Genomic DNA, 17,142 nt, shown 5'->3' on the forward strand with positions numbered 1-17,142 from the left:
TTTACCAAACTGTATTTTGACATCATAAAAGGTATGCTCATGAATCTGAATACTGGCGGTTAGACTGCTGGAGGAAAGAAAGCATGTCCTAATGATTGCTCCTCAAACAAATTTGACAAGAAAAATGTAATTAAAATCAAAACCATTTCTTGTGCATCATTTTCAAAAGAATAATGATCTTGCGGCTACTAAATCCAGTTCGGGGAATGGACTAGTTTTAAAGGAACACTCCTTATTTTGTGTCAATGTCTTCCATACAATAGTAAGTGATTCCATGGCAATATTGGTGTCTTCTCTGAAGTAAAAGAGGGAGTCCACAGGGTGGAAAACCCATACGTTGGGTCAGGAGAACCAAAACTCTTGTTTGAGCATGTCATCAGGACAAATGAAAGTAGCAGCAATTCTGCATTGTCACTTTGTAATCAAAGGAAGGTTTCAGTTCTCAATATGGAATCGCACAAGAAATCTCTGCTGCCTACAGGTCAAACCACAGCAATGCATTGGTACTGATGCTCCCGTGAAAGTGTGTCACTTCAATGCCACAGAATGATGACAAGTTGTTGCATAACTTGGCTGAAGAAGGGATCCGACGGCCTGTTTGACTATGCTTTTGAATTCCTGCACAACTCTTCCCCATGGTCTGCATAACTGAGCTGATCCCCAAGAAATCGTTGTTTGGCTTGAAGAAATAAAGTATATAGTAGTATTATGCAGAATTGTTCAGACAACTTTAAAGGAAATGTAGATTTTTCTCTTGGACAGTGCTGTTGTCCCAATTTCCTTTCTAGCTGGTGAAGAGATTTCTTTGTTTAAACCTGTGGTTTGGAAAAATCATAATTTGAGTTTAACTTTGCAATCATTCTTGGAGAAGGGAGGACAAGTGTTTTAGTCATGGGGCATTGCAAAGCACAGAAAACGGTACCTGGTTCAACTTTTGATGGTTACATGTCAGAGCACAGGAGTACATGCTGGCTTAATCAGTCTTAGCAAATTATGGACCGTTTCCTGTGCGAGAAAACATACTCAATTTACTTTGGATTAAGACTTTTATTTAGAACTGTCGATGGAAACAGGATGGAATACTCTGGTGTTCAGAGAATGGAATTGGCAGAAGGAGACAAAGCAATCAGTGGAGCAATCACTGAAACACAGAAAAAGTAAACAGACTACTCAAAGAATGACACAAGCAGAGAGTAGGTTTGTCAAGCAAACTGAATCAAGCCCAGGCTTGACCGATCATGAATGGTATGTGGTGGCTCAGTCATTAAGACCCATCCTACAATTAAAATCTCCCAAGGATACCAACTCACAAGAAATGAGGATACCAAATGGTAGAAAATCTGTGATAACAACTCAAAGGCCCTCATTAGGACCCAGGCGTTAAGGGGTTTACGGCGCCATAAACGGCACCGACCCTTAATGCCTGATTCCAAGGTCCCTTTGCGGGATGGTGATTTTAACGCCTGCTTTTTGCAGGCGTTAAAACCCATGCCGCAAAGGGACCTTGGTGCTAATTACGCCACCGTAATTTACGGTGGCGTAATTAGCGCCTTTCCCCATTCCCATTATGCCCTATGGTTCAAAAATGGGAATGGGGAAGGGTAAAATGGGAAATGGGGATTTACCGCCCCACTCACCTTGGGATGGGGCAGTAAATCCACCAACCACCATGGCGTAAACGTAGTTTACGCCATGGTGGTAAGGGTGCGACCCAGGCGGTAACTTACCGCCTGGGTCGTAATGAGGCCCAAAATGTCTAATCTTCCAGACTGTAGCTTATTACTGGGTGGGAGCATTCAACCAAATAGTCATCATGATAGTCAGCTGGTAATCTTCCCTCCCTGGTTTGAATATATGAGGTTCCTTATATGCACATTCCATCCTACTTCTTCATAGCTGCGTTAGGGTAGCTTTGAATTAGGCATTGGGCCTCATTATGAGTATACTGGTGCGGAATGAATGTGCCGATAATTCTGTTTACTGGCACGCTTCCGCATCGACATACTCCAAGTGTGCTGGTGGGTTGGCCGGAATTTCCTCCAGCCAAGAGCTGGAGGTAATTTCAACACCCCGCCAGCAAACATTGCCAGAATTCCCAGCATCGGTGTTACTGGTGCTGGTAATACCATCAACCCCCTTCCCACCCCCCATGGAGTCCTATGCGACTCCATGGAATGGGGATTTACTACCCGTACCAGCACCTGTAATCTGCCAGTAATTCGGGTAGACAATATTCCGGTAATGGTATTACCATTTTGTAATGTCCCGCCGGATACCGCCAAATTGACTACTTTCCCCACCAAGCCCACCCAGTCTACTGGTGCCAAAGGTTTTGGCCATGGACAGTGGAATGTGTGGACTGCACAAATACATATATGTGCGTGTATAAACTTTAGTTCAGTTAGAATTAAGATGATCCAATTTATGATATGATATGATATGATATGATATGATATGATATGATATGATATGATATGATTGGTTATTTATAACACACTTAATACCCAGAGGTTTCTAAGCGCAGACCTGGGGATCGAACCTGTGTTGCTCAATGTCATCTTGCTTCCAAGGTGAGCACATTGCCCCAGACCTATCCTCCCGAGACCATGAAACTCATGAAATTTTGCAGATGTTGGAACTGACAACAATCTTCATTCCCCCATAACGTCATTTTTTTCTCAATGTTGATCCCTGCTGTGATCCCATGCATGTGGTCATGGGTAGAGAAAGGGGGTTGCTATGAGCAAAGCTTGCCTTAAGTTCCCAAATCCACTGAATTGCCTGGGTTTTGTTTTTGATTAATTGGATAATTTTACCTTTGTCTTAAATAAAGATATTTCACTGAATTTCAGGAGTTGAGTTATGCTGTATCTTCTTAAGACCCACGAAGGCTCTGGGTCTCATTACATGGAACGCAGTAGGGGATTACCGGCACCGGTAAGGGCACCGGTGCCGGTAATCCCCTTCTGCCCTACTACGAGGTCCCTTTGCAGGACCCGACCTCAACGGCTGGTTTTACCAGCCGTTAAGGAACGGGCCTGCAAAGGGACCTTGGAGGCAATTACGGTACTGCAATTTGCGGTACCGTAATTGCCGCCTTCCCCATTCCCATTGAACCCTATGGGGCTCAAATGGGAATGGGGAAGCGCCATGGTGAATGGGGAATTACCGCCCCCACTCACCATGGAATGTGGCGGTAATTCCGCCATTCACCATGGCGGACTCGGTATGGTACCGGCGGCAACCATGGCGCTAATAGCGCCATGGTTACCGCCTACCGTGTAATGAGGCCCTATGTCTTGTGGGTTGTGTTCTATGCCCATCACCAATATACCACTCACTTGTGAGTAGCAATATAACACTGTCCATGCCCTTTGGCCACTGTCCTTGCTCCACGTATTAGGATAAAAGAATGAACATGGCACACTGGCCTTGTCCTTCAGCCATGGTAAATGGCCCGGCCTACAGTTGTGTTCTATATTCCACTATCTAGTAAATAACGTGATCCCACAGACCATGGCCTTTAAGCACGGCCAGTGGCCTCCGTTTTCAGACATGGTTACTGTCCATGTTGTAACAATTTGGAAAAAATACTGGACCACTGGCCATGGCCTGCAGGCATGCCCCAAAACCACCTCACTAATAAGTAATCAGATCCCACAAGCCATGACCTTCATCCCTGGCCAGTGAAATCAGCCTTCAGCAGTAACCCCTGTCCATGTTGCAACAATTGGGAAAAGTGCAATTTTTGCTTAAGGACACAGCCCAAACTCCTGGCAGTATGTTTGCCAAATAAGGAACACGTTGGACAGAAAGCACTATTTTTGTTGTTGTTTTGGCTTAAATCCATCCAGCTGATTTTTCAAAATGTGGTGTGCCGCTATACACACAAGTGTAGTTATATCTCCCACGGTGCATTGCTGTATCCAATGCTGTTCATTTTTTAAAACCGCCATATTGAAATTTGAGGTTTGCAAGAGCAAAATAATCTATATTCTATTTTTAAAACACACCCTTAAAATATATAAGGAGGGAGGAATAGTGCATTTTTGAGGGAGGGTTGCATGTGGGCTTGTTAAGAGGGGAGGATTTGCAAAGGTTTGGGGTCTGTGGATAGTGTAGATTTATTTTTAGAGCATTTCCCCAAGATCTAAGATCTCAATTCTTTTTGATTGTAAAAATAAAAGAGTCAACACTTCACTAATATAAAATGATAAGATATGACAAGCACACTGTATGCTAGTTGGGGGCAGATAAGTATTTTAAGTGAATTTAGGAATCAATCCCTGCTTTATTATAAACAAAATGCAGGGCTTGCTTCCTAAATAACCTAACATTTCTGAGAGGGTGGGATTAGGGTGATTTTATGATTTTGGGATGAGGGATTAGCTGAAAAATCCATTTGTGAATAGAAATTCATTTTTAAAATTGCATCATAGAAGCACAACTGGTGGTGATGCATGTTTTCATTATCTTTTGTTTTGGTAGGGCAAGCATTTTACATGTCTTTTCAATGAAGATCTCGATTTTTTCAAAGATCTCAATTCTTCTTGAGATTTTAGATCTCAATTCACATTGAAGTGCGGGTCAGTGAAGAACATCTCGGCATTCATATAAGACCCATATATTTAAATACATATATAAAAAGTAAATATACATTTTATGGATCAGGAGGACATGTAAGGAGCATTAAAGAGAGGTAGGATTGAGTGACTTTGGAAATAGATACAGTAAGGAGGGAAAAATATGCACTATTATTTCAAAGATGTTGATTCTCATTGCTATCTTAAGATCTTGAGTCTTATCGAGTGGCAAAAAAAAAAGAAAAGAGTACATACTTCCCAAATATGAAATTATATGATGTGGCAAGCACAACATATATTAGTTTGCAGTAGAGAAGTAGTTTAGGTGAATTTCAGGAAACAATGTAGATCTCAATATTTTAGCATTCAACGCTGAATTTCTCAATTCTTATCTAGTGCACAAAAGAAGATGAAATACTTTATAAACCCCATGTTGCATAGCTTAAGAACACATATTGATAACAAAGGAAATGACATCAGTTATGTTGTCAGAAGAAAAAAAGGTATAATTAAAAGCAGTGGGTGATATAGAACAACAATACACTTGACATTCGGTGAAAAGACTTTAGTTAAGTGAGACTTAAGGTAAACATGTTCGGTGCAACAAAACCGTTGAATTTCAATAAAGAAATCTTTAGTTGTAGTGATTTTAAGTTGCCATTGTAATGCAGCAAAGCCTCTAAAATTCAGCTGGGGTTGGACAGTATGCCCCTTTAACCATGAGTGCCCATTGCACAGCGCCTAGGTGCACCTTTGATGTGACAAATGACATCACTGATTACATCATAAATTACACCATTGTTGACATCATGTATGACATAACTTCAGACATCTCAGAATCATCAGTGATGACATCATATGAGAAATCAATTGTGACACTGTTTTTAACCTCCTCAATAACCTTACTGGTAAGTACCAGCCATGGTGAAACATTGTTGACTGTATTTGAATATATAGAATGCATTCTAGCACAAAAACAAGATACCCTTTCTTTTTGAAGGTTGAAAACATTTGCAAGCATGGCATATGACCTTGCACATAGGAATAGACTATTTCAGATGCAGTACAGCAGGAGTTTGCAGCCCTTGGCTCTTCAGAGGTTGTACATTACAACTTCTACTAGCCCTACCAGTATAGAAAATGGTTAGGGATCATGACAGTCATAGTGCAAAACAAGCAGCTAAATGCAGTTTTCAAATCCTTACACTATTTTTTAAATATATTTATTGTTCACTGGTTTCAAACAAAACGTGCAAATAAAAATATAAAACACATAACTGTGTGCTCTAGCACATTGAAGCAGCTTTGTGCTAGATGGAATTACCAATAAAATGTCTTAGTCTAAATAACCGGACAGACTCAAAGAAGATGGTAAAATACTGCTTTTATCTCAATGAAGGAAAGCAGGGTGGCTCATCATTCAACAACTTGATTTATACAGGACCACAATATCTTTTTGATTATACTTAGTTTATATAATGCAAGATGCAACATCTATGATGTTATCATACATGGCATATTACAAAAACCTATTGAGGGCTGGGATTGGATTGGGAGAACATATTTACGTATAGAATTATATCCAGGTTAATATCTCATTGGCTGCCCCTTCTCTGTAGGACACGCCCTGAGCTACCTCTACTGCACATAGCACAGTGATTACAGCAAAGAATATGGTAGCTGAATAATACTTGCAACATTGTATGTAAAAGGTTTTTTAGATTGGTTGACAACCCAAATCCAACCTTGGATATTCGGCTCGCTAGCAGCACATATGAAGAAATGAAACCCGGGAGATACATCAGTGCTCCCCTTGTTTTCCCAATTAGTCTACTCTCTCTCCTCGATAGGCCTCATGCCAATGTACTCTGTTTGAAGATTGACCTTGCCTGTCTGCACTGTCTCGGAACATTTAAGGGAGTGTAGGCACACCATTATCTTAGCTTCAAGTCTAATGAATATCCCTTGTTTGCAAGCTCTTTGTTACCATGAATTTGTTCATATCAACAGTGTATTCAACACTACTTGATTCAATTATACTGGGTGCAGTTGCTCATCTTGGCCTTGCTCACTCTATTCCATTTAAACTTTGTGCATGTTTCATTGTCCAATACTTGGCCTCCATAAATTATCTTGTTCCTCCCAATCTTAGAAAAAATGTCCTTCGCACATGGTCTGCTTATTGGACTCCCTTCAAACTTTTCCTTCATCTCTCGAAATAGCATCCTTGGTGGTAGGCCAATTAACTCCTCTATTTTGCAAAGGAAAGACAACTTTTTCATCATCTTTTCACTTTAAGATACTGGGCTCGTATTTTGAGGTAGCTGGGTTGATTGACACGAGCCATCGTCCATCTTCTTCTAATGGTCATCCTAAACGTTAAATATACACCTCTCATAAGCAAGCTTCTATATGTTCTAACTACCTTGCGTTTCAGCATCTTTACCAGTGAGTCACTTCATTCTTCTTCATATTTGTGATTACTGTGTCATTGAATACATGACACAGTAATCATCCATTTACATTGTCATCCTTCAGTATTTTCATATTGGTTCAGCATAGGTTCTTACATCTTCTTTATGACATTCTTTAGCTATTGTTGCGCCTTGAAGCATTTGTGTGTAATAAATGCCATATCATATCATATCATATCATCAGACTTTGTTTTAACGTACATCTATTCTGTTCATGGCTGCATTTTGACAGCTCGGCAATTAGCATCCTTCTTGGTCATTTTCCTCCATTATGTCAGTTTGTGGGTACACTCTTAATGGTTGCCTGAATGCATATCATCTCTCATATACTCAATGTGGTACAGTAATATTGCAAAAATCCATGCATGAGTTCTCAATTGTGGCTCTTCGTCTGTCATTCCAATATGATTGTGCAAAGGGGGCACAGACCAGGGAGATGTCATCCACCTGCTCCTCTACAACAGTAATAAAAATGAAGAAAAGAAAGAAAATACACTAAAAAGATTACAACTTTTGTTCGTTTAATAGATTGTCTACTCTAGTCCTGATAACCCAGTGTTCTCGCAGCATGAAACCGTTTTTCTACATGGTGGACCTTTGCTCTAACCTTTACCATCTGACATGATCATGCCTACCTTTTTATTTGGTATACTGGTTTGTGATATGCAGATATGTGTATTCGGGGAACTGTTCCTTCTCATATATGTTTGTAAGCTTTGGTGGGCTGTACTACTCTAAGTGATTTAGAAAGACCGCTCTGAGGCCGCTAAGAGAAGTCTTTCTAAATGAAACTGTCATGCCCCTGCCGCACACAAGTGCTTGCAGCGGCTGACAGGCAGGCCCAGGACGGAAGAAAGAAGACATGGCCGGAACGGGTAAGTGTTTTGGTTTTTGGGTGTCTGTGTGTATGTTGAGGTCTGTGTGTCTGTGATGGAGGGGGGATTTGCATGAAATATTTTGAAGGGCACGGATAGAGGAGCAAACCCTGTTTTAAGGAGAGAGCGCAGGTGATTGGATGAAGCGGGGTTGGGGGAGTGACACCCCCCAAATATGTTGAATATTGCTGCAGGCCACAACAAATCGGCCCAAAAAAATGTGTGTTTTTGGTGTGCAGTCTACATTACTCGACATTTTCACATAGAACCATCTTTGCACTTGAATCCATACTTATATGAGGAAACACATGCTTTTTTGAATATTGCATCTCTCTTACTTGCGTGCATGCTCCACTGTACCAGTGATGTCATTAATGATGGCATAGGTCATGTCATCAGTGATGTCATTTTTGATGTCATAAGTGGCATAAGGGGCTGCTGCGCAGTGGAGGCCTCATAGTTCAGGTGATGGAGCTTCCAGCACCTGCCTGTGTTGCTTGGGTCCTATGCACAAGGGATGTGAACCAGTAGTTCTTGATCTGTTTTTGACTTGAATATGGACTTTCCCCTTCTGTGATGGTGTGGCAGGATGAATTTATATGGGCCAGAGGGCTACCCAAATTAATTCCAGCGGTTAACATTTTGTAGAACCTTTCAGCATTCACATCCAATTTTGTAAAAGCCTTTGGCTTATCATCTAAGTGGTGTGGCAAGCTAAACCCCAGCTTGCTCACCTTAGGGATAGGTCAATGCAATGTGCCATGGGTTTCATACTTGGTGCTACTTCACTATTCATCCTCCTGATCTCAATAATGGAGTACGGCGAGTGGATAATAATGTTGACACTGATTATTACAGTGCTGAGATTGCTGTATGCATGGAGACCTATGTAAACGACGAAATTGTTAGAGTAATAGCTGAGAATGAATGACATTAACTAGAGTTGACACTAGGCTTTGGGCTTGCTTTCCTCTCATAGCCAAGAGGCATTCTGCTCTCCTTAAACCACACCAATTGTCTTTGATTTGTTGTGAGTGTCCATAGATATATCAGATTAGTCCTTTTCCCAAAATGTCTCAACGGTCTTTAAACTGATATTGCCATACTTTTTCTAACTTTCACCCTTCGAAACCACCTTGCAGTTAGTACAGAAATGTCATTACTGTTTTCAATCGCAGCAATGGGCAAGCCTGAGCCCTTCAGTGCCTACCAGGAAGAGGCAGGCCAGCTGATCCATCACTCAAGTCTGTGGAGGCGTGATTTAACAGTAGAACACAAACTACTGTATCAAGAAAATCATAGATAGCAGTATGTATATGCGACTGCGCAGGAACATACACATTCATCTGCTATGTCTCATCCCCTCACTCTTATCGGTGTAATCTCCTTTATATGTGTCCACTATGTCGGCTAAATGAAAGCAGAATGTGGAAGCTACAAACCCACAATACTATGTTTTGTGTCTACCCAGACTTGTCTATCTCACAAAACGTTCTGGTTGTACCAAGTGCTGAAAATAATATGTATTTGTCAAAGACACATGGAAAGGTTCTCACTTTTGGAGACTGTGTTCCAAAGTACATACTGGGCACTGTGACTATGATGATGTCAGCATTTGGTTTTTGTTTATGTGATTGACTGCCAGGTCACCAGTTTACTTTGGAAGGAGAGAGGGATTAGCGACCGCTCAGAGAGGATAATCCGCTTGCTTAATTCAAGGTGAAAATGCTAACAACCCTCTAATTTACAATCACAAGCACTACCAACACTCTTACAACACCTACATACATTATGACCACTACACCCACAGTAATCAGTGGATACTAGTTGCTATTGTTCTTCTTTTTTGTATGGTCACTATCATGCAATTATTCTAACAAGATTTAAAGAGGATAATAACTCTGGATTGTGCTATGACAGTGGTGACTTTTGTGTATGTTTATGATACCTTGGTCAGTGTATTATTAATAAAGAAGATTTGACATTCTGATCAAGAAGCCTTTTCATGGATGTCATTTTTATTTATCTTGTTTCTTGGTTTGAAAGCCAATAAAAATACATTTGAAAAAATAGAATAGTCATCACAATCACATTCACACTATCATTATCACACTTGCATCGCAACCACATTCACTTTACTATTAACATCACTACCTCTGTACTCACACTAGCTGTCACCACATGCCTGAACATGACCTAATCAATACTCCTTTGTTACCCTTGATGTGGTGCCTAAATGGGACACGGTGAAGATCTCTTAGCAACTGGGGCACAGTGCCATTATCCTCCGTCTCCAAAGAAATGTGCCCCTCTCTGTTTATCCTTAAATAGTCCAGCCTTTGTCCTCAGAGGTACTCCATGATTAGTGGTCTACAGCTCCTGCCTCTTCTCTTCAAATCACCTGAAAGGTGGGTCGAAGTATGGGTCTGAGGACATCACTGGCAGCCCACCAAAATCACCCATCAGATTCAATTCTTGGTGCTTGGCCTTTGCTAGGAGTAATCCCTGTTTCAGGGTTGTGTGAGTCTGGATGGACTATGGGTTAACCACTCTCAAATACATATAGCTGGATGTCAATGGGATGCCTTAGGTCAGGAATGTAGACCCCACGCCTGAAACCTGACTCTTCCTTGATGTGGGCGAGGGGTAACACATAAATCCAGGTGCCTTACAATTAGGTGTTAGAGTGTAATGTTCACACTACGCAACATTTTGCTTGAGAAACTGCAATATTTGTGACATTATGCCATGACTAAAATATCATGCTAACTTTGCTGTGTTATGTTCTACTCACCCTGGCATGTGATGCTTTTAAATTTATTAAATGTTTATGACAATATATAATGCATGAAATAGTTTGTCTTACTTTTTTGCCACTTCTGCAATGTCTGAGACTAGCAACTACCCTCAAACTTGCAATTAAAGTGGCACCCACCTTCCTCTACAATTTAACTCAGCACCTGTCACATGCCCCTTTACCCAGATAAATATCAGTTTCTGTTGAACACCCCATACCCTGCATATCCAACCTGTAGATTGCGAGCCACTGATAGCTCACCCGAGGCTTCATAGTAGCTCCTCACATCAGACACCAAAATGACCACTGTGTGTTTATTATGATGTCTCACGTCCCTGTTCCTCTTCCCCTGCCCCCTCCCTCTAACCTTCCTGTAAATCATACAGTCAAAAGCTGCATGCACGGTAAGAAGAGGGCCTGCAACTAGGCTTGAAGGGCTCAGGGCAATGTCCGAGCAAGGGGTTAACTATCAATAACAAAAGTAAATGAGAAAAAAGTGTTGTGGCCATTGCCACCAAGGTGTGCAAATGATGGCTGATTAGAAAAGGAAGAGGTGCATAAATCGCCATACCGTGTGAAACAAAGCTGGTGCTGTGCTTGGTTCAGTCTCTACTTTGCATACTGTTAATTGTAGGCTTTCAGTCAGAATGGGGAAAATAAAGCTACCGCTTTAATCGTGTTTTGCTCAGGCGTGTGTGTGTATGTGTAGAAAAACACAATACGTGTGAGTCCCAACTTGCAAGAAAAAAGGTACATCTAGCAACAGGGGTTGCTGTTTATGGTAAAACTATGAATTATTATATTTTTAATTGAAGAATTGAGTTCTCTGTTTTGAGGCGCTTGTACCCCAAATGTATTAAAGGTTAACATGGAATTTGCCATGAAATGGAGGAGCCCACCTTTACGCATGTCCCAATACAGGAATTGAAGTGCTAACTGCAATTATACATTTAAGTACATGTGGAAAACTACTTGCTGCACTGCATTCTGGTGCTTGGCCACTTACATTTATACAACTAAACAGGAACGACGTGCTCTCAATGCCAGGACATGATTTGACAGTTCTGTTTCAGCCTATGGGGGTCATTATAAGTTTCGCGGTCTGGAAAAGGTGGCAGTAAAAGTGGTGGTAATTCTGTGATTCACACTTTTCCCGGACCGGCAAACTACAAGTTTGTCAGTGTTGGTTACCTGATTTACCTTCAGACAAGGGTGGGAGGTAAATCAAGCCCCCACCAGCAAGAAACAGTCAGTATTTCCGGCAGTGATATTATGGGAGTCCATGCAATGGGGATTTACTGTCCTTTCTGCCACCTGTAATATCTCTGAAAGTCTGGGATATCAGGCAACGGAAACAGTGGGTCAGTTTGCCGGTATCCCACTGAAATTACCGTCAGATACTGGCAAACCTGTAATGACAGCCTATGGGTTATAAAACAAGAGTACAAATGAAGTAATTAGCTGAGAAAAGTGAGCAGTGGTTTTTATATATATATTTCGATATTGTTGGGAAGTAGGGGCAGACAAGGTCCCTCGACGATTTAGGACAAGGCGATTGTAGAAAGAAATGGTGTAGGGGAGTTAGGAGAATGGAGGGGCTAAGGGGTCACTCTCAGAAGCTGAACTGTATTGGAAATGTAGAGAATTTTGGTATTAGTATCACGTGTACAATGAAACTCCATTTTAGAAGTTAGATGCCATCTTGAAATTGAGGCCTAGCACCATAGCTATGCCAGTATGCTTACATCTGTCCCGAGGGTTAGAAATCTGTGTGTGTGTTTTCTGCTCTCAGCCCTGGCAGCCCTGTAGAAGGTTAATTTCCTGAAGACACACATTTCTTCATTGTGTCTTATCATTAGGGCATGTAACCCAAAAGGAATATGCCCTGCAAGGACAACAGAAGGTCAGAATGGATCTTTGAAGAGCTATCCCAAGAGAAGGTGGGTGAGGGGCTTTATGCCTTCACCAGTCCAGATCTCTAGCAGCCCGGAACCCCCAGCCCCGCATACAGACATTCCAGTGCACTAACCAGCCCAAGACCCCTGGCCATATAACTGTAAAGTGGCCAATCTGTCAGGAAGATCAGAAAGCAGGAACAGGCTGCCCCCCACCGTTGGTTCATGTGATTTGTGCTTTGAGGTGCCAGGGGAGAAGGTAAGAATATTGAACTGCGGGTGGGTATGCTGTGAAGGGGCCGGTCTGTCTGGGGATGGAGCAGGGGTTTATGCTGTTCTGAGAAGTTATCACAACCTCGAAAGTAGCCACCCCGCTCATGTCCTTGGTACCATGTGCACCTTAGAGCTATGAAATAATGAATTGTGTGACTAAATTGCTAATTAGAGTCTTCGTACTTGATGATGGAAGAAGAAGATCCCCAAGTGGAAGGAAATGGACAGAATATGCTGTGACCAATCACCTTGCATCCGTATGGAGCAGGCTGTATGTGCATAGGGTCACACCAAGCAGCTACCTGGATTTGTAACCTATGTGATATGCGTCACGTATGATTTTGTGCACCCTTATAACCCATTTTTCTGCTGTTTTTGTCAGAGTGCTTCGTGGCAGCAAAGTTCTTTCCTGGCACGTACTTGTATTTTTGTGAGAATAAACCATGTGAGGTGCGCTGAGCCTTTTTCCCTACTGGGTTGGGAGAACAATTAATAGGGTTGAACTCAATTGGCTATGTATAGAAACTGGGAGATCTATGGGGAACCTGTATACATATGTTCAAATTCTGGCAGGGGATTTTTAACCTTTCAATTCTGGGTTGAAATGGCACAATTTATGAGCACTGTTTTTGGTAAAAAATTGGGCAAAACACCATACAATTTGCAAGTAACTCTCTAACACATGAAAAATTCCAATAGATGCCTGGTCACCAAAAGTGCACGATATACGCGTGCAGTGTGCTGGCACTGCCACTGCAAAGCACATGTTGATGCCATTGCAAACTGTATGTCATATTTGTCATTTTTATTAATTCTTTTGATGCTCGAGCCCTCAATATGTCTGTGAGAGCTGCACATGCAAGCAAGAGATGGTGCATTGGTGATGCACCAGAATTACCTGCATCATTCCTGCAGGGAGAGGCACTGTTTCTAGGAGCTCTTCTCTGTACTGCCTGTTTCATAAAGGGCAGATGGGTGGCAGGTCACCACCAATTATGAATGAGTTACCCATAGCCACAACCATATCCTCTTTGCTCAAAGTGTTAAATTATGATTCATATGTTGTCTGGATGTATTGTCATATGATTTGTGCATGTTTCAAATTATTGGTATAAAACTGAATGTTATATCAGCTCTGTAATATTGTGCATATAAATTTATCACATGGTTTCCACTTGATCATTTTTTTCAATTCTACCAATTATTTTGAAATACAAACGTTTAAGGGTAGTCAACAAAGTAGGCTTTGGCTTACTTCTCTGTAGCTGAAATCTGTTACCTGGCATGTGAGCAATTGGCATGAGTTGGGTATATGCTAAACTGGCAGTGGATTTTATATTTTCTGACAAAACAGAACGTGTATATGCTGGTTTTATTTTAAAACCATATGATACATTGATTGAAATACTCCTCAGCTTGCTTTTGCACATGCAGTTCCAAAAGAAACAAATAAACTATCCTTGTTGAAATCCTGGATGCAGATGCAGGCAGGCCATCCAACATAAGGACAAAAGATGTACCATTCCCATCTAGACTGGGAAACTGATTGTTTTCTTCCAGTGTAAAACTAAAATGTGCAACTTTAATCTCCGGTGCCCAAGTCACAATGGGGGAAAAAGAGTAACAGTGAGAGACATTTTGCAATAATACACACACCTTAAGAAAATCATTTTCTCAAAGGAAGATGTCCGCAATACTAAAAAGTAGGTAAACTAAACGCTGCAATGCAAATACTGTTACAGAGGTATCCTTCAAAGTCGTTAATTATTTGATGAAAAATAAATGTACTTTTATAGGTGGTGCAATTGTCAAGGTCACACTAACTGCCCTGGCTGAGTCTGTTGGAAGAGATATTAAAAACTGTCTTGAATGTATGTCTGCAATGTCATGTGTGTTGTTAGGTGCAAACACTATGGTCAAGAAGGGTATCTGTGCTATCAGACAATGTGATTGTGTAACTCCACAAATCTTTCTTTTTCAGATATCAACTTCCTGAAAACAAAACCTTGATCCCGTTTGAAAGCATCTAAGTGATGTTGCTGTTTGAAGATGCACACCAGATTACTGAGGAGCACTGGTAAATAACACGCAGATTATGAGCAGGTGATGCAGATTATGGAAGAGATTTGTTTGAAAACCATATGCTCACTGAAGATGCAGACCCTGGTGATATAGCTCCCAAATAAAAGACAAAGAAGAACAGAAAGAGGCCGCTGTGAAACTCAAGGTTAATATACAGTGACAGAGAAAAGGCTGTACCTACCCCAAGAGAAAATAAGAGACCTGTTGAAGTAGCCAAGGGGCTGAATGATTTGTTTGAGATGTTTATATAATCTTTATTTGTCCTGACAAAGGCCTATGTATTTATTAACAAAACCGTGGTGGATGAACAGATTTTTCTATGAAGGGCCAAAATGCTTTATCCAATCAATGTTTTTTGAGAAAATTGTTTTTATTAAACATATATATATATATATATATATATATATATATATATATATATATATATATATATATATATATATATATATATATATATATATATGATGGTGTTAAGGGGCCAACTGGCTTATCTTACAGGTTGGAGGTGTGCACGCTGCTCCAGCAGCATGCAGTGGCATTGCAGGGACTCCTGCTCCTGGCATTCACGGCTGATTGCAGTTGCTCAGACTCAGACAGGAGCCTTAGTATTTGGGCCTTAGGTAGGAGTGCCGGCTAACGTCTGCCAGTGTTTCTGATAGGTAGAAGAGGGGATTGGCGACCAATCGGCTTCAATGCAGCTGGATTGGCATGTGGCTGCTGAAAACAAAATCAGATGGCAGCCATTTTTAACATTGATGCGGTGGCCGGATGCAAGTAGGCTTCCTCATTTAAAATAGAATTGTGGCAATTGGAGGCTTAGATGGTGCAATACTATGGGACTACAAACAAACGGCATGCCACCAACTGCAGCAGCTCTCGACCGATTTGAACCGATGAATGAAGAAGGTTTCTCCACATTAACAAATGACACCAACCTCGCTGGATCCCCTAGCACCCAATGCTCCTAAGGCATCTACAAAGAAATCCACAATGGCAGGGCCTCAGCATCTTACCGGCGGCTACTGATTAACCTGTCCGCAAACACAGGAATAGTACCAAAATCTTTCAAACCAGTTTACATCAAGCCACTCTTAAAAAAACAAACATGAAGTGCGGAAGATCACATCAACTACAGACCTGTATCTAACCTGCCCTACTGAGAACCACGTATACAAAATCCTACTCAACCACATAGAAACAAAAGAAATACCTGACCACTCGCAGGTTGGCTTCCAATCCATGAGATGAAAAGAATCAGCACTTCTATCCATATGTGACGACCTAAAAATAAATGCAGACAAAAACAGATGTGCTGCCCTCATACCACTGGACATATCAGCTATGTTCGACACAATCAGATAAACAACACTAATCAAGAGACTGGAGGAATTGTGATGTAAAATACTCAACTTTACAATGGCAAAAATCCTTCCTCACAGGCCAAACTGAAAGAACATACCTACCGCCTGTTACCTCTAACACCAAAAACATGTCCTGTGGTGTACCACAAGGCAGTAACTTTTCCCCACTCCTTTTCACATATAAATGTCCCTTTAATGAAAATCATTTTAAACCACTGACTGACTGCCTACAACTACGCAGATGATACCCAACTCATCGTCAAGATAGCCACAACCCAAGACCAAAACAACAACCTCAACAATTGCCTAACCAACAAATACAGCTGGATGACAAACAACATCCTTAAGCTTAACCCAACCAAAAAAGAAATAATTATCTAACCCTCAGAAGATAACACAACAGACACATGACTGAACTGGCCACCTGGCATGAGCCGTGATAATACATTCTGGGAATACTCATGGACAATGGACGCTCACCAGAACCACAAGTCAATGCTATAGCAAAGAAAGGTTTCTAACTCCTTTCTGCCTTCCTACACAGAACCCTCACAGTCATCTCCCTAGTTTTATTAAGAATGGATACGAAAACAGCCTCTACCTTGGAATGCCAAAAAGACTCACTAAAAAACTCCAGCGCATATAAAACACAGTAGCAACAATACGCTTCAGACTAATTAGACAAGACCACATCACAAAATCCCTGAGAAGACTACACTGGCTCCCAGTAAAAAAACACATTAACTTCAAAGACCTCTGCATCGCGCACAAATCACTACATGGACAAGGAGCAGAATTCCTC

This window comes from Ambystoma mexicanum, chromosome 1q, assembly GCF_040938575.1.
Source record: "Ambystoma mexicanum isolate Mex_15411 chromosome 1q, UKY_AmexF1_1, whole genome shotgun sequence".
In the NCBI taxonomy this organism is placed as follows: Eukaryota; Metazoa; Chordata; class Amphibia; order Caudata; family Ambystomatidae; genus Ambystoma; species Ambystoma mexicanum.